This window comes from Pleurodeles waltl, chromosome 4_2 (genome assembly GCF_031143425.1).
Source record: "Pleurodeles waltl isolate 20211129_DDA chromosome 4_2, aPleWal1.hap1.20221129, whole genome shotgun sequence".
NCBI classification, from domain to species: Eukaryota; Metazoa; Chordata; class Amphibia; order Caudata; family Salamandridae; genus Pleurodeles; species Pleurodeles waltl.
This window is the reverse complement of record NC_090443.1, coordinates 505,810,667-505,838,029: the sequence shown is the minus strand read 5'-3', so window position 1 is coordinate 505,838,029 and position 27,363 is coordinate 505,810,667. Positions and strand designations below refer to the sequence as shown.

General features: G+C 44.5%; 1 protein-coding gene across 8 annotated transcripts in view; it reads right to left on the bottom strand.

The window, feature by feature from the left end:
- The window catches only part of LOC138293019 (dimethylaniline monooxygenase [N-oxide-forming] 2-like), a 284,486-nt gene that overhangs the window by 206,331 nt on the left and 50,792 nt on the right, over nt 1-27,363 (bottom strand). For 3 of the 8 annotated variants that reach the window (XM_069231986.1, XM_069231989.1, XM_069231992.1), the window contains exon 1: nt 10,309-10,966. The exons of the other annotated variants lie outside the window; for them this stretch is intronic. The gene's annotated coding sequence lies outside the window, so the exon portion shown is untranslated. Of the gene's footprint in view, nt 1-10,308; nt 10,967-27,363 lie in introns of those variants that run through there. 8 annotated transcript variants of the gene reach the window in all.

Sequence of the window (27,363 nt, the reverse complement as noted above, 5' to 3'; positions counted from 1 at the left end):
ACAGGTAAATTAAATAGTCAATCATGGATAAACCAATCAATAGTACAATTTACACAGAGAGCATATGCACTTTAGCACTGGTTAGCAGTGGTAACGTGCTCAGAGGTCAAAAGCCAACAACAACAGGTCAGAAAAAATAGGAGGAAGGAGGCAAAAAGTTTGGGGATGTCCCTGTCAAAAAGCCAGGTCCAACATGACCCCCCACCAGCCTAAAGCCAGGGGAGAACAATCACTATCCTGATGTACTTCCCTGTTTGAGGCGACAGAACAAGGACCCAGGCCCACAACAGCAGGGGCATGCTCCAGTTCTTCGCCTTCCTGACTCCAATTGGATCCCTCTGTCCATACTCTCAGGGCCCACTAAGCCCATCCATGGGGAACCTTTCTCCTTTCCTGCGGATCCCATCTGTGCAGCACCTAACCTTACATTGCTCACAGATGTATCCCAGGAGCAGGATAGTACCACCAGGACCAACACAGTGGTGTTGCCCATTCTATCCCCGGGGTGGGACACTTGTCCCCTCCCCAGGGATAACTCTGTCCACCCGGACAGCAAGCCACAGTGATTACTGACAGCTGCCAGGGATGAGAGCCAGGCCCCAGGCCTCTCAAAGCTCTCCAACCACTGTGGCTGTGGAGAGTGGGGGGCGGTAGCCCCAGGTGCTGGGCACCCTTTAACCACTCTCCCTTCCACCAGGTCAGGGATGACAGCCTGAACCTGGTCCTCCCCTCTGGGGCTTTGTACCCTCCCTCCTGGAGCGGTACCCCCAGAGTCCAACATGGCCAGGGGGCTTACAGAAGTCGCCCTGTACCATTCCTCCACCAGTGCAGGGCTGTTAACCTGCCACTGGCCCTCCAACCTGGGGTCTGTACCTTCAGGTTGGACTAGGGCCCGGGGTGAGGCTTCCCTCCCCCTGCCCTCCCTTCTGGGGTCCAGCACCCTCCAACTAGGAGTGGCCTCCTCAGAAGACAACATGGTAGGGGCACTGTTATCAGTAGCCCCTCCCTCCAGGTCCGGGGGGACACCCTGAACCTGGCCTTCCAGCCCAGGGTCTGTACCCTCAGACTGGATCACCGCCTGGCAAACCAGGACTTCCTGGGAGGCACACCTACCCCCCACCAGGTCAGAGTTTAACCTCTGCACCTGCCCATTCAACTCAGAGTCACCACCCTGAAGTTGAACAATTGCCTGGCACGCCAGGACTTCCTGGAGGGCACACTGACCCTCCACCAGGTCAGAGTTTAACCTCTGCACCTGACCATTCAACTCAGAGTCACCACCCTGAAGTTGAACAATTGCCTGGCGCACCAGGACTTTCTGGGAGGCACACCTACCTCCCACCAGGTCAGAGTTTAACCTCTGAGCCTGGTTCCCCAACCCAGGGTCACCACCCTGAGGTTGGGCAATTGCCTGGCACGCCAGGACTTTCTGGGGGGCACACCTACCCCCCACCAGGTCAGAGTTTAACCTCTGAACCTGGTCATCCAACCCAGAGTCAACACCCTGAGGTTGGACAATTGCCTGGCACAGCAGGGCTTCTTGGGAGGCACACCTGCCTCCCACCAGGTCAGAGTTTAACCTCTGAACCTGGGTATCCAACCCAGAGTCAGCACTCTGAGGTTGAACAATTGCCTGGCACGCCAGGCCTTTCTGGAGGGCACACTGACCCTCCACCAGGTCAGAGTTTAACCTCTGAACTGGGCCATTCAACTCAGAGTTACCACCCTGAAGTTGAACAATTGCCTGGCGCACCAGGACTTTCTGGGAGGCACACCTACCTCCCACCAGGTCAGAGTTTAACCTCTGAGCCTGGTTCCCCAACCCAGGGTCACCACCCTGAGGTTGGGCAATTGCCTGGCACGCCAGGACTTTCTGGGGGGCACACCTACCCCCCACCAGGTCAGAGTTTAACCTCTGAACCTGGTCATCCAACCCAGAGTCAACACCCTGAGGTTGGACAATTGCCTGGCACAGCAGGGCTTCTTGGGAGGCACACCTGCCTCCCACCAGGTCAGAGTTTAACCTCTGAACCGGGGTATCCAACCCAGAGTCAGCACTCTGAGGTTGAACAATTGCCTGGCACGCCAGGACTTTCTGGGGGGCACACCTACCCCCCACCAGGTCAGAGGTTAACCTCTGAACCTGGATATCCAACCCAGAGTCACCACCCTGAGGTTGAACCATTGCCTGGCAGGCCAGGACTTTCAGGGAGGCACACCTACCTCCCACCAGGTCAGAGTTTAACCTCTGAACCGGGTTAGCCAACCCAGAGTCACCACCCTGAGGTTGGGCAATTGCCTGGCACCCCAGGACTTTCTGGGAGGCACACCTACCTCCCACCAGGTCAGAGTTTAACCTCTGAACCTGGCCATCCAACCCAGAGTCGACACCCTGAGGTTGGACAACTGCCTGGCACGCCAGGACTTTCTGGGGGGCACACCTACCCCCCACCAGGTCAGAGTTTGACCTCTTCACCTGGTAAGCCAACCCAGAGTCACCACCCTGAGGTTGAGCCATTGCCTGGCATTCCAGGACTTTCTGGGGGGCACATCTACCCCCCACCAGGTCAAAGTTTAACCTCTGAACCCGGTTATCCAACCCAGAGTCACCACCCTGAGGTTGAATCCTTGCCTGGCATGCCAGGACTTCCTGGGGGGCACTCTCACCCCCCACAAGGGACACGCCGTCCCCAAGGGCCACACAAGAGTCTGGTTGGCGCAGGCCTCCCGACCTCTGCCCATCCGGCAGAGTCTGGGTTTCCCCCAAACCAGAAACGGTCTCACCTGGGTCATTCCTGGGGGGCTCTGCTCTCAGAGCTGACCCCTGACTTTCAAGATCCTCCACTGGGGTCTGCCACCCCCTCTCAACCCTATGTCTGGACTTCTGCACCCCCTCACTAGGAGTGGTACTGCCAGACACCAGAACTGTTGGGATGCTGTCTACAGTCATCCCCCCCAAGTTCTTCTGCCACTGCGGGGCTTCCCTCAAAAGGTGGCCCTACGGTACAGGTTAGGCTCTGAGACCTACCTGGGACACTACAATCCTTTCCCACCTCACTTGGTCGGGAACCACATAGACCACTCCCTTCAGGAGCACCCCCAAATGCCTCTTCAGACTCTCTGGTACTCACCCAAAAGTCTGCCTCCACTGTAAGTTCCCTGGGGTCAGAGAACTCACACTCCACCTGGTGTTGGCGTAGCTCTGGAAAATAAGGACCAGACATATGCTCTCCAGCAATTACATCACTCTGCCCTTCACATGTATTAACCACAGTACCCTTCACCCAACCACCTAGTAACTCAACCTTGGAAAAGCACTCTACTTCACCCTCCTGAGACTGGTGAGACAGTATCTGTTTGTCCCTGACACTCAACCCAAACTCTTCTGGGATGTCTCTACACTCTATATCCAGGACGTCCACCAGGGGGGAACCCTTTTCTCTGTCACTCTCTGCTAGAGTCAGTAAAGTGTCCCTCCCCCCAGTAGGAATATGACTCCCTGTGCCAGTTCCCCAATCTTTCTCAGGGACCCTGTGCATAACGGGAACTACCTCATACCCTTGAACCGCCTGGGGTGTGTCAACTCTCTTCTTCAAGTTGGGTACCACATCTCTGGGCTTGTGCCCTTCTTCAGCAGTACTAGATGCAAGATTTTTGCTGCCACCATCTGAACTGGACTCAGCCCTTCCGGCCTCCAGTTTCAGCTCTTTACAGCTCAGCTCTTGAGCTGCAATCTTTTCTTCTTCCAGGGCTAAGAGACTTGCTGCCTCAGCCCTTTCAATAAACTCATCTAGCTCTTCCATCCACCGTGCTTGAGCCATGAGCCATTCTTTTTTCACTGGGTCTCTTTCCTCATCTGAGTCGTCCTCCTCCTCCTCTGAGGGGTACTTAGTCATTTGGTTTCTTGCTGCCTCTCTCTCTGCCCATCTGTCTTCCTCCCAGACTATGTAGGCACGTAGCATCTCTGCTTTAGTAGATCTCTTTGCTACAGGAAGGCCACATTCTCTGCAAAGCTTCCTTAGGTCAGCCTTAGTGAGGTGGTCAGTAGGCAAAAAGAATAAGTAGGTAAGCGATCCCATTCTGATAGGATCTTACCAGCAAAAACCAAAATCCAAAGTCCAAAATATCAATAGTATATCCAGGAGGACATCAGAGACCAAAAGTCAAAAAAGAGATCAAAAATCAAGTTGACCTTCAACTGTGGGTAGGTAGTGAAATACTTAGCTACTGTATGTCACTGCACAAACACAAGTCCTATCCTCACCGCTGATCACCAATGTTAGAAATGGGGTTTTTGGTTGGCAGTTAGGTTGCCCTCTGTCCAAGCAAGAACCCTCACTCTAGTCAGGGTAAGTCACACACAATCCAAAATCAGCCTGTGCTCACCCTCCGGTAGCTTGGCACGAGCAGTCAGGCTTAACTTAGAAGGCAATGTGTAAAGCATGTGTGCAATAAATCATACAACACCATAGTATAACACCACAAAAATACACCACACAGTGTTTAGAAAAATATAGAATATTTATCTGGATAATTGTAGGTCAAAACGATCAAAGTTGCAATACGAATTTGTAAAGATATCACTGAAAAGTGATATTAAGAGTCTTTAAGTCTTTAAAAAGCAATAAAGTGTCTTTCAAGCACAGAGTACCTGGTTTCTGGTGGGAAATCTCCTCAGAGGGCCACAGGAGAAGAGATGCGTGGAAAAAGGGGTGTGTGCGTCGTTTTCCGCTCAGCACACACAGACTTGCGTCGTTCTTTTCCACGCGGGGAAGTCGGGCGTCGTTTTCCGGCGCGCAGACAGTCTCTTTTTGTGGATCGCGGGGATTACCAGATGTCCCGGGTCTGTGCGTGGATTCTCCTGCTTATTTTCCGGCTGCGCGTCGTTCTGCGGGGCTGCGCGTCGAAGTTTCGATCTCACGGTAGGCGTCGCGTCGATTTCTCCTTGGAAGTCGGGCGTCGTTTTCCTTGCGAGGCCGTGCGTCGAAATTTTGGTCTCACGGCAGGCGTCGCGTCGATTTCTCCTTGGAAGTCGGGCGGCGTTGTCCTTGCGAGGCCGTGCGTCAAAGTTTCGCACTCACGGTAGGCGTCGCGTCGATTTCTCCTTGGAAGTCGGGCGGCTTTGTCCTTGCGAGGTTGTGCGTCGAAGTCTCGATCGTCCCGAGGGCGTCGCGTTGATCAGCGTCGGTGTGCGGCGTTTTTCTCGCCGCGAAACAAGCTGTGCGTCGAAATTTTCGGCGCACGGAGCGTCCACGTGAAAGGCAGAAGTCTTTTTGGTCCTGAGACTTCAAGGAACAGGAGGCAAGCTCTATCCAAGCCCTTGGAGAGCACTTTCACAGCCAGACAAGAGTTCAGCAAGGCAGCAGGGCAACAGCAAGACAGCAGTCCTTTGGAGAAAGCAGACAGGTGAGTCCTTTGAGCAGCCAGGCAGTTCTTCTTGGCAGGATGTAGTTTCTGGTTCAGGTTTCTTCTCCAGCAAGTGTCTGATGAGGTAGGGCAGAGGCCCTGTTTTATACTAAGTTGTGCCTTTGAAGTGGGGGTGACTTCAAAGAGTCTCTAAGAAATGCACCCGGTTCCCTTTCAGCTCAATCCTGTCTGCCAGAGTCCCAGTAGGGGGTGTGGCAGTCCTTTGTGTGAGGGCAGGCCCTCCACTCTCCCAGCCCAGGAAGACCCATTCAAAATGCAGATGTATGCAAGTGAGGCTGAGTACCCTGTGTTTGGGGTGTGTCTGAGTGAATGCACAAGGAGCTGTCAACTAAACCTAGCCAGACGTGGATTGAAGGGCACAACAAGATTTTAGTGCAAAGAAATGCTCACTTTCTAAAAGTGGCATTTCTAGAATAGTAATATTAAATCCGACTTCATCAGTCAGCAGGATTTTGTATTACCATTCTGGCCATACTAAATATGACCTTCCTGCTCCTTTCAGATCAGCAGCTGCCGCTTCAACAGTGTATGAGGGCAGCCCCAATGTTAGCCTATGAAGGGAGCAGGCCTCACAGTAGTGTAAAAACGAATTTAGGAGTTTTACACTACCAGGACACATAACTACACAGGTACATGTCCTGCCTTTTACCTACACAGCACCCTGCTCTAGGGGATACCTAGGGCACACATTAGGGATGACTTATATGTAGAAAAAGGGGAGTTCTAGGCTTGGCAAGTACTTTTAAATGCCAAGTCGAAGTGGCAGTGAAACTGCACACACAGGCCTTGCAATGGCAGGCCTGAGACAAGGTTAAGGGGCTACTGAGGTGGGTGGCACAACCAGTGCTGCAGGCCCACTAGTAGCATTTAATCTACATGCCCTAGGCACATGTAGGGCACTCTAATAGGGACTTACAGGTAAATTAAATAGTCAATCATGGATAAACCAATCAATAGTACAATTTACACAGAGAGCATATGCACTTTAGCACTGGTTAGCAGTGGTAACGTGCTCAGAGGTCAAAAGCCAACAACAACAGGTCAGAAAAAATAGGAGGAAGGAGGCAAAAAGTTTGGGGATGTCCCTGTCAAAAAGCCAGGTCCAACAAGAATGGAAAAGTGAAACTTTGCAACAGTAGAAGTGAGGGAACTTTGCAAAGTACAAACGTGTAAGGTTTCTCCTTGCTAAACTGGTTTCCAGAAGATCTTATTTAGGACAGTGCTTGTATTGATTTGCTTTTGGGTGTTTAAAGTGTTTAAAATGTCTGGAGCCGAATTCTTGTGAGGAAACGTGTCTTAGGTGCACATATGGTAGGCAAGATCTGCAACCAACAAAATTGGGGTCTATGTGACTGAGATAGTGATACACTGCAACTAAACAAGGGGCTCTGACACTAACTTAAGCGCTAACAGCATGAAGCAGAGCATGTAACAAAGGAAGGGACCATGCATGCAGCGTGCACTGCATGTTCTTTTTCCTGTGGGTCTCACCTCCAGGGTCGTAACACTGGCCCCACATTCCCTGTGGCGCGGAGTGGGGGAGGCTTCAGGGCAGGCCCCAACACTTCAAAGGGCCCCATTCTGCCTAAGGTCAATGAATATCTGTGAGATATGGGAGACTTAAGGGCCCCTCGCCAGATTCTGTGGGGGGCACCATTTCGCCTTACGCCACTGCTCACCTCACCAACATGGTGTAACTTCCATTGGTGCAGCAGGTGCAGTGGTACTCGGGCCAGAAAGGCCTGAGGAGGCCACTGAAGCCTGAATATTGTTGTTTGTTATAATTCAAACTGCAGCCCGGGTGGCACTTCCTTATTATACTGGGACCTATAAGACACTGAGCCCCTTGGGACCCATGGGTGCCATGAAATACAAGCTGGCTAAACTGGGGCACAGAGATCTGGGGAGTAAGTACTGGAATAGGTTTCCTTGTAAAAGAACATTGTTTTGACCATTTCTAATTTGTAAAGTGACACCTTTGATCTAAGATTACTGGTGAGTTTTTTTTTGTTGCAGTTTTAAATAGCGCGAACTCGATCCAAATGTATTGGAGCGCTTCACAGGAGCATCAATTACACTATACAAGGACACATTCATTTTTGGGGGGGCGAGGGGAGATTAAGTGATTTGCCCAGAATCACAAGATGTTGAGCCGGAGCCAAGACTCACTCCCGGTTTCTTTATTCCAAAATCGGCAGCTGTGGCCATAACACCACATCTGTTTTTTAAGCTTGGTGCTTTCCTCCAATAAAGTCTGTCTTTGTCATAATCCCTGCATTCATACATAAAAATGTAAATATGCATCGAATAAATATAATTGTTTGCTTAGCAAATTTCCGCAAATGACACCACATGGCACCAAGGCATGTGTATCTTTGTGAGCGAATCTTGTGCCTGGCACTCCTTTTTATGATTCTTTCATAATATTTGTTTCTCAACGCATTACCCACTGCTTGTGTGCTTAGGAGGGTTATTTCAACACAACTCGAACGTGTTCATTGTTCCATAAAGCGCTGTCCACATCTGGGTTTGTGTCACCTTTCTTTGCCACTACACTGAAAGGGCCTTTTGGCACTTGTTCTTCGTGGTCAACATTTGCCCACTCCATACCAATATGATTTTTCTTCAAGCTTTTTTTATGAATATAAAATATGAAAATGTCCTTTATTTTCCAGTGGTAATCACTTAGTGATGCATTCATTCATGTCCATAACTCCATCCTTACACACCATGTGTGGCAAATTCATCCAGTGCTGTCTAAGACAAAATTCGTCAGAACTCCTAAATTTCACGGTTCTGGGCACACATAGAAATAGCTTATGAGGCTTGTGGAGATTTTAGAAATCTTCTGTATTTCACCCAAAAACATTTCTGCATAATGGTTTGGGTCAATTCCCCGCAACGATCCAATTTGCCTGATGCTAGAAGGGTCATCTCAGCCCCTCTGTTTTTTTATCCAATTGCATTCTGGATTCTAGAATATTAAGGATCATGCTATTTGTAAAGTGCTATTAATGGGAAACACAAAAGTACAAATGTCAGGCTAAAAAGTCATCTGACTGCATGCGACCTTCTTGGAATGCGGGTAGTTGACAGCTATTACAGTCGCGCGTAATTCACACTGCTCAGTTTCTTTAGCACAATCACAGTTTTTCTATCTGTTTCCAAAATGAGTATATTAGGTAACATGAACACTCTCAGATATTTTCTATAGGTGCCAATTAGGGTACTAAGGAGTAGCAACTGTTGCTCCTGGCACACTCTTTGGTAATACTGACCATGCCTTTGCCACTCCTGGTATGGAAGATCATGATGGCAGTGGCTGGAACAAAAAGGTAATCAGGGCTCTAGGAGTCTTGTTTACTCACCATTGTTTGAAGTTTCTGCCCATCCACTTGCCATCAATAGCAAATGGGAGGCTGTTGAGTGGATTGGGGTTGGACAAGAGGCCAACACTGTGATTTCAACGCGTGTGATGTCCCTTCGACTACCCATCATATTTTGGTGAATGGACGTCAATGACATTATTATGCATTATTTAGCATGGTTTATACTGCACCCATTTTGACAGAACATGGGAGCAAATGCACAATCAAAAGGTGGTGATGACAACTTTTTGGATCTCCTAAGTTACAACGGGGAGCTACTGCCTCTTTTAAAAGAGATCCCTTAGGTTGCATCCATAACAAAAATATCTTTTGACATACATATCTTGGCCTAAATATTATTTGCAAAACCATTCTCACATTGGGTGTAGATTACCTATCATTAACTTCTATTGTATGATATTTTTGTATACAATATTTGGGACACAATATTTTTGTCAGATGATGCCATTCGATAATCCTTTCAGCAGCGGAAATGATCATTAAGAAAACCAGTCGATGTGACCTCTTTAAAAAAAAAAAAAAAGTGTCCCACACACAGGGCTAACAGATAACTCTGTTAGTGCTTCGCTAAGTTTCCAGTCCTGTTTCATGTAACTCATCAGTGCATTTTGTGAGTCCGGGTCATCGGCCACTTCAACTCAACCAAACCAAATAAACTAACAACATTGAAAATTATGTTTTATAAAAGACAATACAAGGTCAGGGAGGGAGAACTGAAACCCGGTGGCATTTGGTTGTCTGGTAACCATACCCTTAGTTGGCAAGCGGCTGGTGAAAGGATGGGGACATTCAGTCAGCAGCAAGCCTGCTTGCATATGTAGTAACTTTCCCATTAGAATTATAAACCTGCAGGTGCCAACGTTTTTAGTGATGCTGTAGAAAAACTCAGGACTCTTACTCTTGGCATGGAGTAAGTTTATAGCTGTTCTCCACTCTTTCAGAAACCCTGGACGCTACTTTGATAGCCTTCGACATCATCATCTTGAAAGACATGGCCGCCAAGTGGTGTCACACATGACTTGCGGCTATTTGATCATTAGGGAACGGCTGACTTACATTCCATTCATGCCAAAACATGGATCACTGTCCTGATTCTCACAAATCGGAGTATTGCAATGGGTCCTGGTTCTATACTTCTTATAATTGTGATTGCCCCATTTCTCCACGGACAAATTACTCAAATTGTGCTGAAATGTAAAACAAATATATGAATTATGTACAATAGGTCGTTTTAGCCCATGCTTCGGGTTACAACATGACTCAGTGCTACTGGGGATCACCATCTGTCTAGTTCTAGCCTTTAGTTTAACAAACTAATGCATTCTGGGAGATGTAGTTGGTGGTCACTTAACACTGAACAAACAAGACTAAAGTGCCAGACTGCAAGAGTCTGTAGAAAGAGTACCCAGGGTATCCTGATGCCAGGAGTGAAGCAACAAAGCTAAGTCCTTGTATAGAGAAACCCGCGAGTCCCAAGTGAAGGTTCCCTTACCTACGGCTTCTCCTACAGAAGCTGGTCTTCTGGTGGCAGAGGTGCTCCTGCCTAGGCGTAGTATGTTCCTCGATGGATGTAGCAGTGGACACTTCGCCGACGGGGCTCTGGGAGTTAAAGGAGACCAGTGAATGGTGCGATCAACGTGAAGGGATCAGATGCTAACCATCTCCTTTCAGGACGGCTGCCACATCCATCGGCGCAGATGGCTGCTGGGACAGAGCCAAGCTGATGTGTTCTGGTCCAGTTCTTTCTTCCTTTCTCCGCCTCCAAGGGGCTGCTGCTTCCAGATGTTTGGGAGTGTGCGTCCTCGCCCCCGTTCCTCTGCGTGTCTTCAAGAAACAACACGCCACAGAATTTTACTGGCAAGCTTCTGGGGTCAGATTGCGCAAGAGGTGGGGCGGACATGCGTAAGGCTTTTGGTGGATTTAGAGTTTCCCACAGGACACGAAGAACATACCGAGAAGTTTAGAGTAAGGCTCGGTGTGGAACCTCACTGCTCCGTTTAGGAAAGGTGCATCCAACTTAATGGCACGATTTTACTATTTTAGAGGCTTTTCTGAAAGAGCTCATGCAATAATTATTGATTCAATACCTTTCATGTGCAGAAGCACTATCCCTCTTCAGCAGTGAACGCATCCAGGTGTTGATGAGAAGTTTGTGTGTCGTGTAGAAGCACTGGATGCACAACAGATGGAAAAGAGTGTCTGGTGCATTGTGCCATAGTGAAATATCCAGTGCAGGAGGAAAAAAAACACATTAGGTCTGGTGGCAGACAGCTTTAGCTATGTTCCATAGCTAATGTCATCATCCCACAATAGAAACACAGAGAAGCAGTGGGTCGGCCCCCTCTAGGCACTGCTTCCTGGTGTTATCATTCGGAAACAACACACACTGGCTGTGGGAACTGTCACTCATGATATATAAAGTCCTGTCTCTTTATCTATCGTTTACTAGGAAAAGCAGGTGACTACACCCGCGCAGGGACAAGCGTGGCGCACAGGAAAGGAGACTTTCTGCGTTCACGGCTGGGTCATCCAAAGCCCCCAGATACCCGTGCTCAGGGTAACTGTTAATGGTTTAACGGAGTCCGTCACTGTGTCCTCCTGCAGTAATAAATCACTTAGAAAACACACAAACCTCTCATTATTTTTTAAGGAGATTTCGTTGAATAATATCTATAATTGACATATATATAAACTGGTGTTCCATATAAAAGGGTGAAGCACCGAGGGTGCTCAGTAGCAGTGACTGTAGTGAAGGTGAACGAACTCAAAAGATATCCAAATGAATGCCTGGCTGCATATTCAAAAAGCTTTCAGAGGGCCATCGTCGGCATATATTTGTCCATTCACGACAAGCCAGCCTGTATAATACAGTCCAAGCACATATATGTACAAGGCGTCAACATTTTGACTGTAGAATGATTTGTGCAAGGGGTCTTCGTCAGGACAGAAGGAAGAGATGCACCCTCTCGGATAGACTGCTTAGACAGCACGTCAATGAATGTCAGCTAGGAAAAATGCTAAAACCTAGGAAATAAAGGTGTCATTTCTAGTTATTGGAAATAATGCCACTTGTTTACATCACACTAAAATTGTAATTAAGCACCTCTGTAAAAACAAAGTAAATCTGTCAGGGAACTAGTTCATCAGGTACCTAAAGTCAGTGGTCTTATGCATGATTAATCGTATACTCACCACAGGTCTAATGAAACGTTCGGGCCCCAAAGCTCCCGTAATGATCTATACATGAAAAGAATGTTGTCACGTCATAATACATAATGTTTTTTTAATTGAAAACCCATTGTAAGGGCTGATTCAATATTCGAAAGTAAGTTGTGCCAGGCATGGCTGTGTACTTGCACAAATATACTCTTGAAAAATGTCTGGGTCCCAATAGCCCCAATAAAAATATACACATATATATATATATATATATATATATATATATATATATATATAAAACTCACAAGAAGGTGAAGAATAATCTCAAACAGCTAAATACCATATAGTGGGCTACTATGTTACCGGCAGAAGAGATGTAGCGACCTTACACAGAGGTCGCTTTATTCTACGCCACACTCAGCTGCACACAGCGCGCAAGAGTCTGAGCTCTTTAAATAAGCAGGTATAAGGCATGTGTAGCGTGCATGCTGCCCATGAGACCGGCACCATCATGAAAGCAGCCTCGAATTGCTGAGGGCTATAAAATCCAAAAACATTATGTAAATAGATGAAAGGGTATAATGCTAAAAAATAACAAAAAATATGAGAGGTCAAAGTATTTGTAAACATAGAAAACATGAGTATAGCCATTACCTATTTGAAAGGCAAATAACATAGGCATGTGGTTGTACATTTGGCAATTATTAATTCACTAGTCAAGCGGGCTGTAAACAAAAAGAGGTGAAGTCCCACTCAGAGAGTTCTTGATTTTATTGTTGTGCAAACATTAAAGTCCCAGTTTCACAGTCAGTCACTGGTTAGTAGGACAGAGAACAAAGTCCAAAATCCAAATATGATAAACATAGGATGAATAGAGGATCAGCCAACACGTGTTTCGCCCCCTCTGGCTATATATAGACCGGGGCTTTCTCAAGGCTGAAAATAGAAAGAGATAACAAATTGCAATTCAGAAATATTCATGTGAGTAGATGAAATGTCATTGAGAGGCACCATCAAGAAAGTGAACGAAAAGGGGAATCCCATGCAAGGATCGAAGGGAGTGTGGTAAGTCAGGATTTGAGATAATTGGAGCCCAATGCTAGATAGAAGGAAGAAACGTTGACGCGTAAGTGCAATTAGTGACTACAGTCAGACCCCGACGTATTTGAAAGACCAAGAAAAAAGAGAAACAACCTGTAGTATTATCCAAGATAAAGTAATGATAAGAGAAATGGTGAGATTGTAGAAAAAATAATAATCCGCAATTAATTCCAAAATCCCAAGTGTCAGATAAGGCTAAAGTACCACCTAGGTTAGCTAGTGCTCGAGACTGAAGGGTGGAAATGCTAAGGTACTGACAAACATACCTCGCGAAATGAGGCAGACATGTATTAGTAACAAATTGTAATAATCCTTTTCTGTAAGATAACAATAGTCTATCAGTTAAAACATTCAGGGTTTAACAGTAAATATATAAGAGAATATCTTGTAATAAGTCAAGCAGCTGAAAGACCAGATTTAAAAAATACATTACAACATTTAACATTTTTTGAGAGTAGTACTTATACTTGAGAATGTGAACAGGAACCATCATATGGCTTAAAATTCAGAAATTACATTGCAGTGTTCAAGATAGGAAAACGACTGGGAAACTTAAATCAGAAAGAAAAAAAGAAAAAGAAAGGGAAAAATGCTACATGGTAATATATTGAATATGACGTACTGGACAAAAAACAATGGAACAAGGCGGCTAGTATCGATCAATAGATTCGTTAGTTTCAGAGCACAATCACATTGTATAGAAAACGTAGTTTAACTACGGCTATATGGCGGGCACAGTGTGTAGAACTTAAGTCCATCTTCATAGAAAACGAAGTTACGGCATTCAGAGAGCCGAACGTTCGCTTTAAGAACATTAATAGTCTTTTCCCTTACCTCAAGCGCTGCGGAATCAAAGTGCCGTGCAAATACGGCCAGAAACAAAGAAAGAACACGGGAAACGGGACGGACGCGTCCGCGTCTAAAGTCGCGTTTAAATAACCCGTGTCGAAATGAATATAATCAAAAGGGAGAAAGGACTCTCCCGTAACGCGCTAAGTAGCGCCATTTTGTTAAAGAATGTACACAAATAGTTGTCCTGAAGAGTCAAATAAATACATGAGTGCTGATACGATAGAATCTATTTATACTATATAGGTGTTTCTTCCAATAGTCTAGTACAAAAAGAAAGACTGTATAATTGCCTAACAAAAGGAAAATAGAAGTAATAAATCAGCCGATTGCATTTTCTCCAGGCGAACTCTAGTTAGAGTTAAATTGTGGTCACGAAGTATATTTGTAATGAAACCTGAAGGGCAATATGAAAGCAAATAATGGAGGGTAGAGAAAGAGAAAGAAAAAGAGAAAAGAAAGGCGAAAAAAGGCAAAGGTTTTGACTAAAGAAGAAAGAGAGAGAAAAAAAGAGAAAAAGAGAGAAAGAGAGAAAAAGGGAAAAAAGAGAGAAAAAAGATAGAAAGAAAGAAAGAAAAGAAAGCTAAAAGGAAAAAGAGAGGAAAAAAGTGGAAAAAGACATTAGGTTACAGGTTTTTTACATTAGCCAAAAATGCCATTCATGGTCTTTGTTGAGCCCATTGTTTACAGTATCATATTTTATTATTAAACGGCTCTCTTCCTGGCGTAGTCGCAATGGTGTGTTGCCTCCTCTAGGGGAGGGTGTGATACGTCTTAAACCACAAAAAGTAAAGGTACGTTGGTATTGGTGATACTTAATAAAATGTTCCACCATGGGTGCTTGAGTATCAGACTTTTGTATATTCCGAAAGTGTTCCTGTATTTGAATTTTTAAAGGCCGGATCGTACTGCCAATATAAGTCAAGTTGCAGGGACACCAAATGGCATAGATAACAGAAGTACTAGAACAGTTTATAAAGTCGGTGATCCGATATGTGCAGTTGTTAATGCTTACTGCTGTAGATTTGGACAGGCCTAATTTGCCTATAGAACATTTGCTGCAAGTGTAGAAGCCTTCAGGTTTAGATGGTAGGAAAGTAGTGGGAGACTTGCGTTGAAAGAATGAAGGACACAGTTTATTACGTAAGTTAGGTGCCCTCCTAAATCCTATTTGTGGGTAGCTAGTAATATGTTGGTTAATCGAAGAGTTATTCACCAGTAAAAACCAACATTTTTTGAGTGATTTACGAATATACTTGTGCCCATTGTGAAAGGCCGTGATGAAGCGAATGGTCGTGTTCTTGTTGATTTGTTTAGGTTTATTCAGCAGAGAATTTCGATCCATACTTCTCACTTCATTTCTGGTAGTGTTGAGAGAGGCCTGATTATACCCCCTGGAAAATAATCTCGTAGTCATTTCAGAAGACGTTCTATCATAGTCATTTATATTAGAGCAATTGAGTCTAGCACGTTGGAATTCTCCTTTGGGTATATTCCGAATGGTACTAGCCGAGTGACAACTGGTGGCATGGAGAATCGAATTGGCAGATGTCATTTTGCGAAAGAACTTTGTCAGGAGTTTGTTATCCTCAACATAAATCAAAAGATCTAGATATTCAATGGAGGAATTAGAAATTTGGTAAGTTACTTCAATCTCCCAAGGGTTAGGTGTTAATGACTGAATAAATTTGTGAAGGTGAGCCTCTGAGCCTTGCCAGATAAGCAAGATATCGTCAATATACCGTCCCCAAAAGATGATGTTTTTGATAAATTGGTCGGAACGGTCTGACCAGAGCCAATGGTTTTCAACAGCTCCCATCAGGATGCAAGCATAGGATGGAGCAAATTTTGCTCCCATCGCAGTTCCTTGCAGCTGTAGATAAAAGTTGCTGTCAAAGAGAAAGTAGTTATTTTGCAAACTGAATTTGAGAAAGTCCAGGATCATAGCATTTCGTGTCAAATATTGAACTGATCTAGTAGACAGACATTTGCTCACTGCTGTTAATCCATCAGTGTGTTTGATGGAAGTATAAAGACTGACTACATCAATCGTTTCAAGGAAGAAATCAGATTGCCACTCAATATCTTGTAGTTTTTGTAAGATATCTTTGGTATCTCTCACATATGATGACAGGTTTGTCATGAAAGGTTGGAGCTCTTGATCAATAAGGGATCCCAATTTGGAACATATGGAATTAACTCCAGAAATAATAGGTCTGCCCTTTGGAGGATGACCTGCTTTATGGATTTTGGGTAAAAGGTACAGGGTCGGGATAGTAGGATGTTGGAGAAAAAGGGCAGTCTTTTCGGAGCTGGAGAGAGTGTGGCAGGAGTGCCAGTATTCCAATCTTTCAGACAGTTTCTTTTGTATTTCAGCTGTCGGGTTATGTGAGAGTTTCCTGTAGCATGTCTTGTCTTGAAGCTGGCGATAGGCTTCGGTGAGATAGTCATCCGTGTTGAGGACAACAATATTGCCTCCTTTATCAGCTTCCTTAATGGTAATGTTGTAATTAGACCTCAGCTGTTTTATCGCCTCAATATGGCCACCGTGAATGTTAGTAGGTAAGTATCTACGTTGGTCACAATATCGTTTATATTCATGATCAAGATCATGGAGAACCGCTGTGGAAAACAGATCAATGGAGTTGCCCGCTGGAAGCGTGGGGGTAAATGTAGAATGAGGGCGGAGATCAGAAGAAAAGTATTGGTTAGTCTGAAGGTTAAGTTCTTCAGCCATAGAGTGTAGAGTGATATCTGGTTCAGTGGTGTTAGAGAGGTTACATAAAACGGAAATGTCAGATAGATCTTGAATCGTAATATCCTGTGTGTAACAAGTAGAAAAAGATGGGGTAAGGGGTGTGGGTGTAGAGGCAAAGAAGGACTTAAGTTTCAAGTGACGAATGAATTTGAAGAGGTCAATTTTGGTTTGAGTGATATCCCAGGTATTAGTAGGGCAAAAGGACAGACCCCGATTAAGGATTGATTGATCTGTGGGGGATAATTCGTGGTTAGAGAGATTTACAATTAGGTTTTCTGAGTTTAGGGTTGGACCGTTTTGCTCCGAGCTCTGGTTTGTATGCCTGAGGTATTTGGAGTAACTGGAATGATATCTTGTGGTTTGACTCTTGTGTCTTTTAGAGTTCCCAGTCGATGGCGTCTTGCCTCTTCTAAAAAATTGACTTGTGGTCTAGTTAGAGTACAAGCTGTAGAGTCGTCTACTGATTCGACCTCAGATGAGGGGGGAGTGTCATGATTGGTTGGTGTGTCTAAAGAAAGGTTTGAATCCTTAATATTATCATATTTCCTACTGAAAGTATATACTCTCCCATGTTGGTAATCAAATAGATCTCTTCTGAATTTTCGATTCTTTCTCTGTATTATATCTTCCTCATATCTGTCTATAACACTGTTAAGAATAGCATAATTTTTGGTGGTGATTTCTCCCCAATTGGCTTCTTCGATACGCTGGGTTAAGTTGTCGACTTCTTTACGATGTTTATTATACTCCTCCTCGGAAATTTCAATTAGTTGGTTAATCATATAATACATAATGTTTTTTTAATTGAAAACCCATTGTAAGGGCTGATTCAATATTCGAAAGTAAGTTGTGCCAGGCATGGCTGTGTACTTGCACAAATATACTCTTGAAAAATGTCTGGGTCCAAATAGCCCCAATAAAAATATACATATATATATATATATATATATATATATATATATATATAAAACTCACAAGAAGGTGAAGAATAATCTCAAACAGCTAAATACCATATAGTGGGCTACTATGTTACCGGCAGAAGAGATGTAGCGACCTTACACAGAGGTCGCTTTATTCTATGCCACACTCAGCTGCACACAGCGCGCAAGAGTCTGAGCTCTTTAAATAAGCAGGTATAAGGCATGTGTAGCGTGCATGCTGCCCATGAGACCGGCACCATCATGAAAGCAGCCTCGAATTGCTGAGGGCTATAAAATCCAAAAACATTATGTAAATAGATGAAAGGGTATAATGCTAAAAAATAACAGAAAATATGAGAGGTCAAAGTATTTGTAAATATAGAAAACATGAGTATAACCATTACCTATTTGAAAGGCAAATAACATAGGCATGTGGTTGTACATTTGGCAATTATTAATTCACTAGTCAAGCGGGCTAACTGCCTGCCCACTTCCTCTTATTCATTGAGTCCATTCATCACTTAGTCCAACAAATGGATCCATTTACACTCTTGTAAATAAATATATCCTTAATAGTTCCCCCTTTAGAGTTCTGCGTCACTTTCTCCAACACTTGCCACTTCATGTCTGCAGGTGTATGGCTCAGCATCTTGACTCCTGCTGCAGTGATGAGGAATCCTTGCTTTCACTTTTTGCCTTGTTTGGCCCACATATAACAAGTTGCTTGGACATAGTATAACATAAATCGCACGTGTACTGTCGCAGTTTGCCAACTCCTTAAGCTCAAGATTCTGATTTACGTATTCACAATGTTTAGCTTCTATACAATAGGTTACGTGTTTGCATTGCCAACTTCTAGTGGCCGCGTAATAAGGGGAGTTTTCACTGTGTATGATAGTAGGGTGCTCCTGGGTGGGTAAGGTGGACCTAACAACACAATTCCTTACATTATTAGCTCTCTTGAACGCAAATCCAAGCAGCAGCCATGCATTTTGATTAATTCCCAGATTTTCAAGAACTTGTTAACCTGGGAATGCGCCAAAAAGATACACCTCCACAGGAGAAGCATATCGAGGAGAAATAGGTTTATTTCTTCCTGTTTTTTCCTCTTTCTACATGTGCTGTATTTTGCAGCACACATACAATAAGGAAAAGGCCTATCAGGATAGTTTTTGTACAAGAAGGTGTCCCTTCCTGCACATAAACAGTCCTTCATGCAACGCAGGCACCCTTGCACTATGGTACAAGGGTGCTTGCGTTGGCACTTGTTTGGCAAAAGGGCACCAGAGCAGTGGGAAAGGACAAGGATAAATACAGCATAGATGTATACTGAAGAGAAAGCCATACCAGGGAGTACAAGACTGGCCTATGCTAAACGCCAGTTGATGTTCAGATTTTGGACTTCACAGTTATAGCGGAAGACAAAGTCATGTTAAGAAAACCTTATTGCTTTATATCTGTATCTCGGAACGAAAGAACATTTCAACATGGCAGCCACAACTGCTTGTGCCAGGTTTAATAGCTCGCTTGCTTTTAACCCCTTTGCTGCCAGGCCTTTTTCCCCTCAGGAGCCATGCCTTTTTTGGGCTATTTGGGGCAGTTCGCGCTTAGGCCCTCATAACTTTTTGCCCACATAAGCTACCCATGCCAAATTTGCATCCTTTTTTTCCAACATCGTAGGGATTCTAGAGGTACCCAGTTTGTTGGTTTCCCTGGGGGAGACCAAGAAATTAGCCAAAATACAGCTAAAGTTTTGTTTTTTTGCAAACAACTGAAAAAAGTGCTGCAGAAGAAAGCATGTGTTTTTTTCTCTGAAAATGGCATCAACAAAGGGTTAGCTGGCTACAATCACCATCTTCCCAGCTGTTAGGAACAGGCAGACTTGGATCAGAAAACCGCCTTTTTCAACATAATTTTGGCATTTTACTGGGACATACCCCATTTTTACTATTTTTTGTGCTTTTAGCCTCCTTCCAGTTAGTGCCAGAAATCGGAGTGAAACCAATGCTGGATCCCGGACAGCCAAACATTTCTGAAAAGTAGATAAAATTCTGAATTCAGCAATGGGTCATGTGTGTAGATCCTTCAGGTCCCCAAATAAAAATGGTACCTCACTTTTGTGGGTAGGCCTAGTGCCCGCAACAGGAAATGCCCCAAAACACTACGTGGACAGATCAAAATGATCAAATACAAAACTACCTGTTTTTGCGTGGGAGAGCACTTGCGTTTTTGGTCCTGAGCTCAGCAGCCATCTAGGGAAACCTAGCAAAGCCAGACAGTTCTAAAAACTAGACACCCGAAGGAGTTCAAGGAGGTGTAACAACAGAAAGTAACAGATAAAAATTTTAAAAATGAAATTGAGGTGAAAAAAGAGCCATTTCTGTCCACGTCTTCTTCTATAACTTTTTCCAGCTATGGCAGATTTTGGAAAGCAATATACCATTTCGTCTGCTGGACTCTTCTAGTTACGGGGATATATAGGGCTTGTAGGTTCATCAAGAGCCCTAGGGACCAGGAGCCAATAAATGAGCTGCACCTTGCAATAGATTTTCATTGTATACCAGGTATACAGCAATTCATTTGCTGAAATATAAAGAGTGAAAAATAGGTATCAAGGAAACCTTTACATTTCCAAAATGGGCACAAGTTAAGATGTTGTAAAGCAGTGGTTATTTGCACATGTCTGAATTCGGGGGTGCCCATACTAGCATGTGAATTACAGGGCATTTCTCAAATAGACGTCTTTTTTACACACTGTCTTACATTTGGAAGGAAAAAATATAGAGAAAGACAAGGGGCAATAACACTTGTGCTTCTATTCTGTGTTTTCCTAAGTCTCTCAATAAAAATGGTACCTCACTTGTGTGGGTAGGCCTAATGCCCAATACAGGAAACGCAACATGGACACATCACATTTTTACATTGAAATCTGACGTGTTTTTTTGGAAGGTGAATAGCTGTGAATTTTGGCCATTAGCTCAGCTGGCACCTAGAGAATCCTGCCAAACCTGTGCATTTTTGAAAACTAGACACCTAGGGAAATCCAGGATGGGGTGACTTGTGTGGCTCTCTCACCACCAGGATTCTGTTACCCAGAATCCTTTGCAAACCTCACAATTTAACAAAAAAACACTTTTTTCCCACAGGGGAGCCACTAACTTCCTTCCACCCAACATTCACCAGGTCTCCAGATAAAAATGGTACCTCACTTGTGTGGGTAGGCCTAGTGCCCGCGACAGGAAATGCCCCAAAACACTACATGGACACATCCAAATGATCAAACATAAAACTACCTGTTTTTGCGTAGGCACCTGCGTTTTTGATCCTGGACTCAGCAGCCATCTAGGGAAACACTAGACACCCGAGGGAGTTCAGGGAGGTGTGACTTGCGTAGATCCCCCAGTGTGTTCTTACCTAGAATCCTCAGCAAACTTCACATTAATCTAAAAAAAATAATCACATTTTTCCCACATTTCTGTGTGGGCTCACCGCACTTGCACACATTTCCTACCACCCAACATTCTTCTCAGTCTCCCAATAAAAATGATACCTCACTTGTGTAGGTGGGCCAAGTGCCTGTGACAGGGAAGAGCCAAAAACATGTCGAAACTGAGGGGGAACCAAAGCGGGTCCGAAAGGGCAGTTTGAAAAAAACATTTCTAGGCTGACAAGTGGGGCAGAATTTTTATTGATATAGATGCGACAATGCTGGGTGGTACGAATTTTGAGGATTCCTGCAGATTCCGGATGGTTCCATCACAAAAATGTGGGGAAAATGTGTGATTTCAAGCAAAGTTGGAACTTTGCAGAGCATTGTGGGTAAGAAAATGGTGCGGGGTGCATGTGAAGCACACCACCCTGGACTCACCCAAATGTTTAGTTTTCAGATGCGTATAGGTCGATTTTGAGAATTAGCCAAGTTCTCATGGCCCAAACGTAAATCCAAAACCCAAATTAATCAAATCTCCACTTGCTTGCCATTGGGATACGATCCTTTAGTGTGCTGGGGGAAAGCTGAAGAACTGTTACCCCCTTCAGTTGGGGTGGGAGCATAACCAGTAACCATGCCCATACTGGTTGGCAGCCACCAGCCCACTACTTTTTTTTTTTAATTACCTGGCATCTAGTAGGCTTTCTGCCCCCAAGGGAGTGGATCCGGGGTAATTGCCCCATCTGCCCACCGGCGGGAAGAACAACTTTGTCCCCATTTATTTGGGGTGGGGGTATGGCCATGCCCCCACCCTCTTTTAAAAAAAAAAAAAAAAATCTTCCCTGGTCTCTGCTGGGCTTTCTGTCCCCCTGGGGGCAGATGGGCCTTACAAAAATAGGGCGATCTGGCAGAAATGGCCAACAGTAATGTGCCCCCAAAGGGAGTGACCCTTGCCCAACAGGCTGTCCCCCAAACAAAACACACTCACACACACCAATCCCTAGTGCCTAAGTGGTTTCTGCCCCCTAGGGTCAGATCGGCCTAATAGAAATACGCTGATCGGCCCCAAGGGGGGCAGAAATGGCCTAAAATAAATTGGCACCCAAGGGGAGCGACTCTTGCCTAAGGTGTTGCTCCCCATCTGTAAAAAATAAAAAAATAAAAATCCCTGGTGCATAGTGGTTTCTGCCCCCGGGGGCAGATCGACCTAATTAAAATGGGCTGTATCTGCCCTCAAGGGGTCGTTCCCCTTAGTGAAATTGGTGCAAAAAAATATCCCTGGTGTCTAATGGTTTCTGCCCCCAATCTGGCAGCAAGGTGGGCAGAAATGGCCTAAAATAAAATTGCCACCCAGGAGAGTGACCCTTGCTTAAGGGGTCGCTCCCCATCTCTAAAAAAAAATAAAAAAAAAATCCCTGGTGCCTAATGGTTTCTACCACCCTTGGGGGCAGATCAGTCTAGTTAAAATAGGCCGATTGGCCTAAAATTAATTTGTCCCCCCAGGGGATCGACCCTTGCCTAAGGGGTCGCTCCCCTTGTGTGAAACTGATGTAAAAGAAATAACTGGTGTCTAGTGGTTTCTGTCCCCCTTGGGGGCAGATTGGTCTAAGAAAAATAGGCCGATCTACCCCCAGGAGGGGCAGAAATGGCCTAAAGCCTTTATCCTCTGGGGAGCGACCTTTGCCCCACATGTAAAAAACGAAAAAACTAAAATATCCCTGGTGTCTAGAGGGTTCTGCCCCCCTGGGGGCAGATAGGCCTAATTGAAATAGGCCGATATGCCCCAGGGGTGGGGGGGCAGAAAAGGCTTAATAAAAAATGCCCCCCTTAGGGAGAGGTCCTTGCCATAGGGTCCACTCTCTTTATACATAAACAAACATAAACAAACAAACACAAAATACCAGGTGTCTAGTGGACATTTCTGCAGCCCAATTGCTTCATGATCAGGCTGCAGGAACATCAAAAGAAAGGAAAGGCCTTTCCTTTCCTTTGATGCCTCTCTGCCTGCCCCCACCCCCCGATCGAAAGAGAAATGCAATTGATGGGGAGGACCTCTGATGAGGTCAGTGCGTGATCGCGTGCTGACATAATCAGACTTCACCGGGGATGCGGGGGTGGAAGGGGAAGCGATTCCCCTTCCTTCCCTGCCCAGGGAAGGAGAGTTGGAGGCCCACAGGGGAGCACTAGCACTCCCCCAATGTGCCGGGTGCTGCCGAGGATGTAACAGTTAATTTAAGGGTGAAACGTCAACCTCGATGCACAAGTATTATCAACAAATCCAATAACTTACTACAGGGTGGATAAATCAGACACAAACATATGAGAATAACAACATTCTTATTACAATCTTTAACAAAAGAATCAAAGGTCTAAACTAAACTTGGGATAATCCTCGCCTCCCCGTCCTTAATAGAATTGACATTTTTTAAATTCTATGTCAGGATCTGGGTGCTTGTTTAAAGCTGATCAACCAATACTGACACAATATCTAAAATAGGTTTATGATAAAAGATCTTAAAGGTTGATTCTGCAGCACAATCTGCGGCCAACATAATATCTTGAATCTGGACACCAGTGAGGATGTCTTGGAAGACATTGTTCCTCTGGCTGAATGAGTTCCGAATTTATAAACATCAATATCTACCTCACTCAAGCGATCAGAAGCATCAGATGTTTTACAGCAATGTTTCCAGTACTGTGGCCTAGATATGGCTGATTGTTGATGGTATGCTACTTGAGTGGGGCCTTCATCCCTAGGGTCCTTTACATCAATGGAACCTTACGGGGAGACTCTCCTCTCCAGGGTCAGTGTCCATCAGTGGTGGTACGTATCAGCCACAGCGCCACATGTGGGCTACATCCAGTGGTGTAATGAAACTTGAGGGGGGCCCCTGCCAAGTACATGAAGGGGCCCCCCTCTGAACTCATGCAAGAGCTCTCAGGTCAGGGCACTGTGCTGAAGGAGACCCGAGGAGCTCAGCTGCTGGGGCCTTTGTTACACCACTGGCCACATCACTATAAAATAAAGAGCTTTTCCTTGTGCCTAGGAACTCGGGGGTGGTCACTGAAAATCTCTAAGACTATTGGACTGCTGTGCTTTGACTGTGACCTACAGTTAACTTTGGTTTAAAGTTAAGCTTGGTTTAAAGGCTTATGTCTTTGCTCACCATGTTCAATTGTTTTAGTGGGAGAGGTAGCATCTATCTTGTCTCCTTGTGAAAACATTTAAGAGTGAGATCATCCATCCATATTGTGCCATATCAAACCAGAGGCATCCTAAATGGATCTCACAGTACCCTATAATATAACGTGAGCCAAACTTTGCATTCAGCCATTACTTTACGCTTCCAACCACTAAGATGATCATCTGTCCTCACTGAGTTGGCGGTCTAGTGGTAGACTAGCAGTGGACAGTTTGCCTGATTCTCCCAGACGTGCCTACTATAGCATTATATTAACATGCAAATAATGTGGTTTACTTTTATCATCCTGCAGCCTTAAATTGCATGCTATCTAAAAAGAAATGCCCTCTATATTCCCAAAATCTGGCATGAAAAGCTGTTCTTTACTTGCCACTTGTCAGCTCTCCTTTTCCCTTTCCAAGGGCTCTCTCTTTTGTTTCCATCCTCTGCACGCCTCTTCTCTCTAAGTCACATGCATGTAAGCCTTAATGTCTATGTATGTATTCCTGCATATTGCCTGCACTCATTTTAAAGATCACAACCTCTACCTTTGGGGAAGTGATACCACTGCAACCTAACACTACATAATGTCCTCTAGTTCATATATAACTCCACTCCACATAAAACCTCACATATCCCTCTTTTCCCCCTAATGATCACACCTAACTTCTATTACTTTAATCTACCACAAAGAAACAGAAGTGAATACACAGGATGGTTTGCTTGAACCACAAGTCTAATCCCAATAACCAACATTAACCAATAACAATGGACTAACCACCAACCATGGGTTCTGGAGCAGTGTGCTGTTCAGGGTAAAGTGCTTCAATGCCTTGTCAGACCTAGTAAGTGCTTTATAAATGTAATTACAATTACAATATGTGACGAGATGCAATTGAAGCCTGAAAATGAATAGTGTCTCTTGGCAGGGTGAGTTAAGCATGCGTGCGCCTGACTCTGAACTTCTCTGAGAACTGTTGATGGTTGGAGACACCTCGCTCTCTCTCGCAAGTTTAATTTCTCTACAATTATCATGTTAAAAAAGGGAAGAAGCTTCCTTACTTAAGGTTTTCAGTTCCATTTGTGAGTATCTCATTAATTCCAATTTATTTAGACTATGGGACTTGCAGTTTTGATTTCATAATGGGATCAGCAGCACTACAATCCCCATAATGTAAAAAAAAGTGGAGTGTGTCAGCTACTCAAGTATGAAACTGGGAAATGTGGGAGCTATGCTGACGTTGGAAAGAAAACATAAGGACCATCGTAGATGTTTTAAGACTGTTTCAAAACCACTACACGTAGATGTCATCTCTGAAATATATTATCACATGAACGTAACTACTTTTTTCTACTGATGTTACTTGCAGTCTCACTCATAACGCATTCAAATCTGATGCATCAGCACATTGAGAACATGAAAATGTGACTCATAAGCAAACCAAGCACTTGCCAGCTATGCAAGTTGTCCATGTTTGTGCCTGTTTATGGCTGCTGCAGTATGTAATTAAGGTCAGTGATGAATTAGTTGTGGGTGTGCTGTGGCAGGTCAGGGGACATGCCTGGGCTTATGTCCTTCTTTCCTCTGGCATTGGCAGAGTATGGTGCCAGCAAGAGGGGCAGGGTATGTGATAAGATGAGTCATGTCGAGCTTCCTGGGCTTGGTGTGCAGTCTCATCTCATCCAGGCACTGACTGTGCAGCTGTAGCACCCTCAGGTCCAACTAAGTACACAGACCTCTATGGCCTGACTCGTCTGCCACACACTACCAGCTAATTGAGGCTCTGCCTTGCTTCTTGATTGTAGCTATTCCAAGGGTGAAGTAAGAGCACGAAAAAAGTGCATCAGAATCAGTGAGTGTTGTTTGTTGACATAGGCAGTGGATGGCTTGATTGAGGTAATTTAGCTCTAATGCAACCTGGCATAGTAGAAGAACTTCAAACACACTTCACCCATTCCTATCATTTTAACCCTACCTCGTGTTCTCAATAATACATACATATATTTGGGTATAACACCAAGGTAGTGTTCTATCTGGATATCACTTTTATCCAGGAAACATTTTCTTATGATCTCCATCTCCTAAGAGATTGAGACCATCTTGGTAGTACTATCCAGTCAAGATGGGAAAGAAATGCCTACGATGATGCATGCCACAATAATGTGGGTGGGGCTTTTCCATCCATGCTCCGGAATGCTCCCGGTAGGGCGGAGGAACTCTCTCCAACCTTTGCAGCACACAATACCTTTTGTGTGTTTGACTTTATGAGTGGAAGATGTGTGGTAGGTGTTTTTTCTCCTCTTACTTTCTTTTTGTGCCGAGATTGTAGAAGAACTTCCTTGGCTTCCTGTCTCCCTGCAGTGCAAATTAGAGAGTTGTGATGTTATATGTTTAAGTGGCCTACTACTTTAACTCAGCATAAAAAATAAGGCCCATGTTTATACTTTCTTACACCGCATTTGCGTCATTTTTCTATGCAAAAGCGGTGCAAACGTAGAAAATTCAATTGTATTTTGTAAGTTTGCGCCAGGTTTGCGAAAAAAAATGACGCAAATGCAGCACAATTTTTTTTTAATATGGATCTAAATATGCATCTACGTTGTTAGTACAATTGATCTATATCTCTACATCACAGTAAAACCACCTCAGTAGTACTTCCTAATCAAAGTAAAATCTAGAGTGAACATCATAAATTGTGGCACATATACATAATTCTCACTGCTCCTTTTAGAACAAGTGGCAGAAATATGATTTTAAAGTGCCATGCTCAGTCACATACAGATTATTTAAAAACGGACTATGCCTAGCAAACACGTGCTTCTGGGTGCATCACAAATAATAAACATCATCAGAATCAACAGAGCAGTATCATCTCGGTAAAGTGGCCTGTACCTGAAGCACAGGAGTCACTTAACAGAAACGGGGATGGGCAGTGCCAGTGGGCCAATTTGCTCATTGTCAGGCACAAGTAGTTCATCTTGTCCAGGCATTTCCTTTCTCTTCTATTATTTTTTGACCTGTTCACAAAAAAGTGGGCAAAGTTCAGGCAGAGATCGCTGCCTCAGAATATTTGTCCTAATTTCACAAATATTCCCTGCCAAAACCAGCAGAGATTTAGTTGCACTGCGCCGATTCTGATGTTGCTTT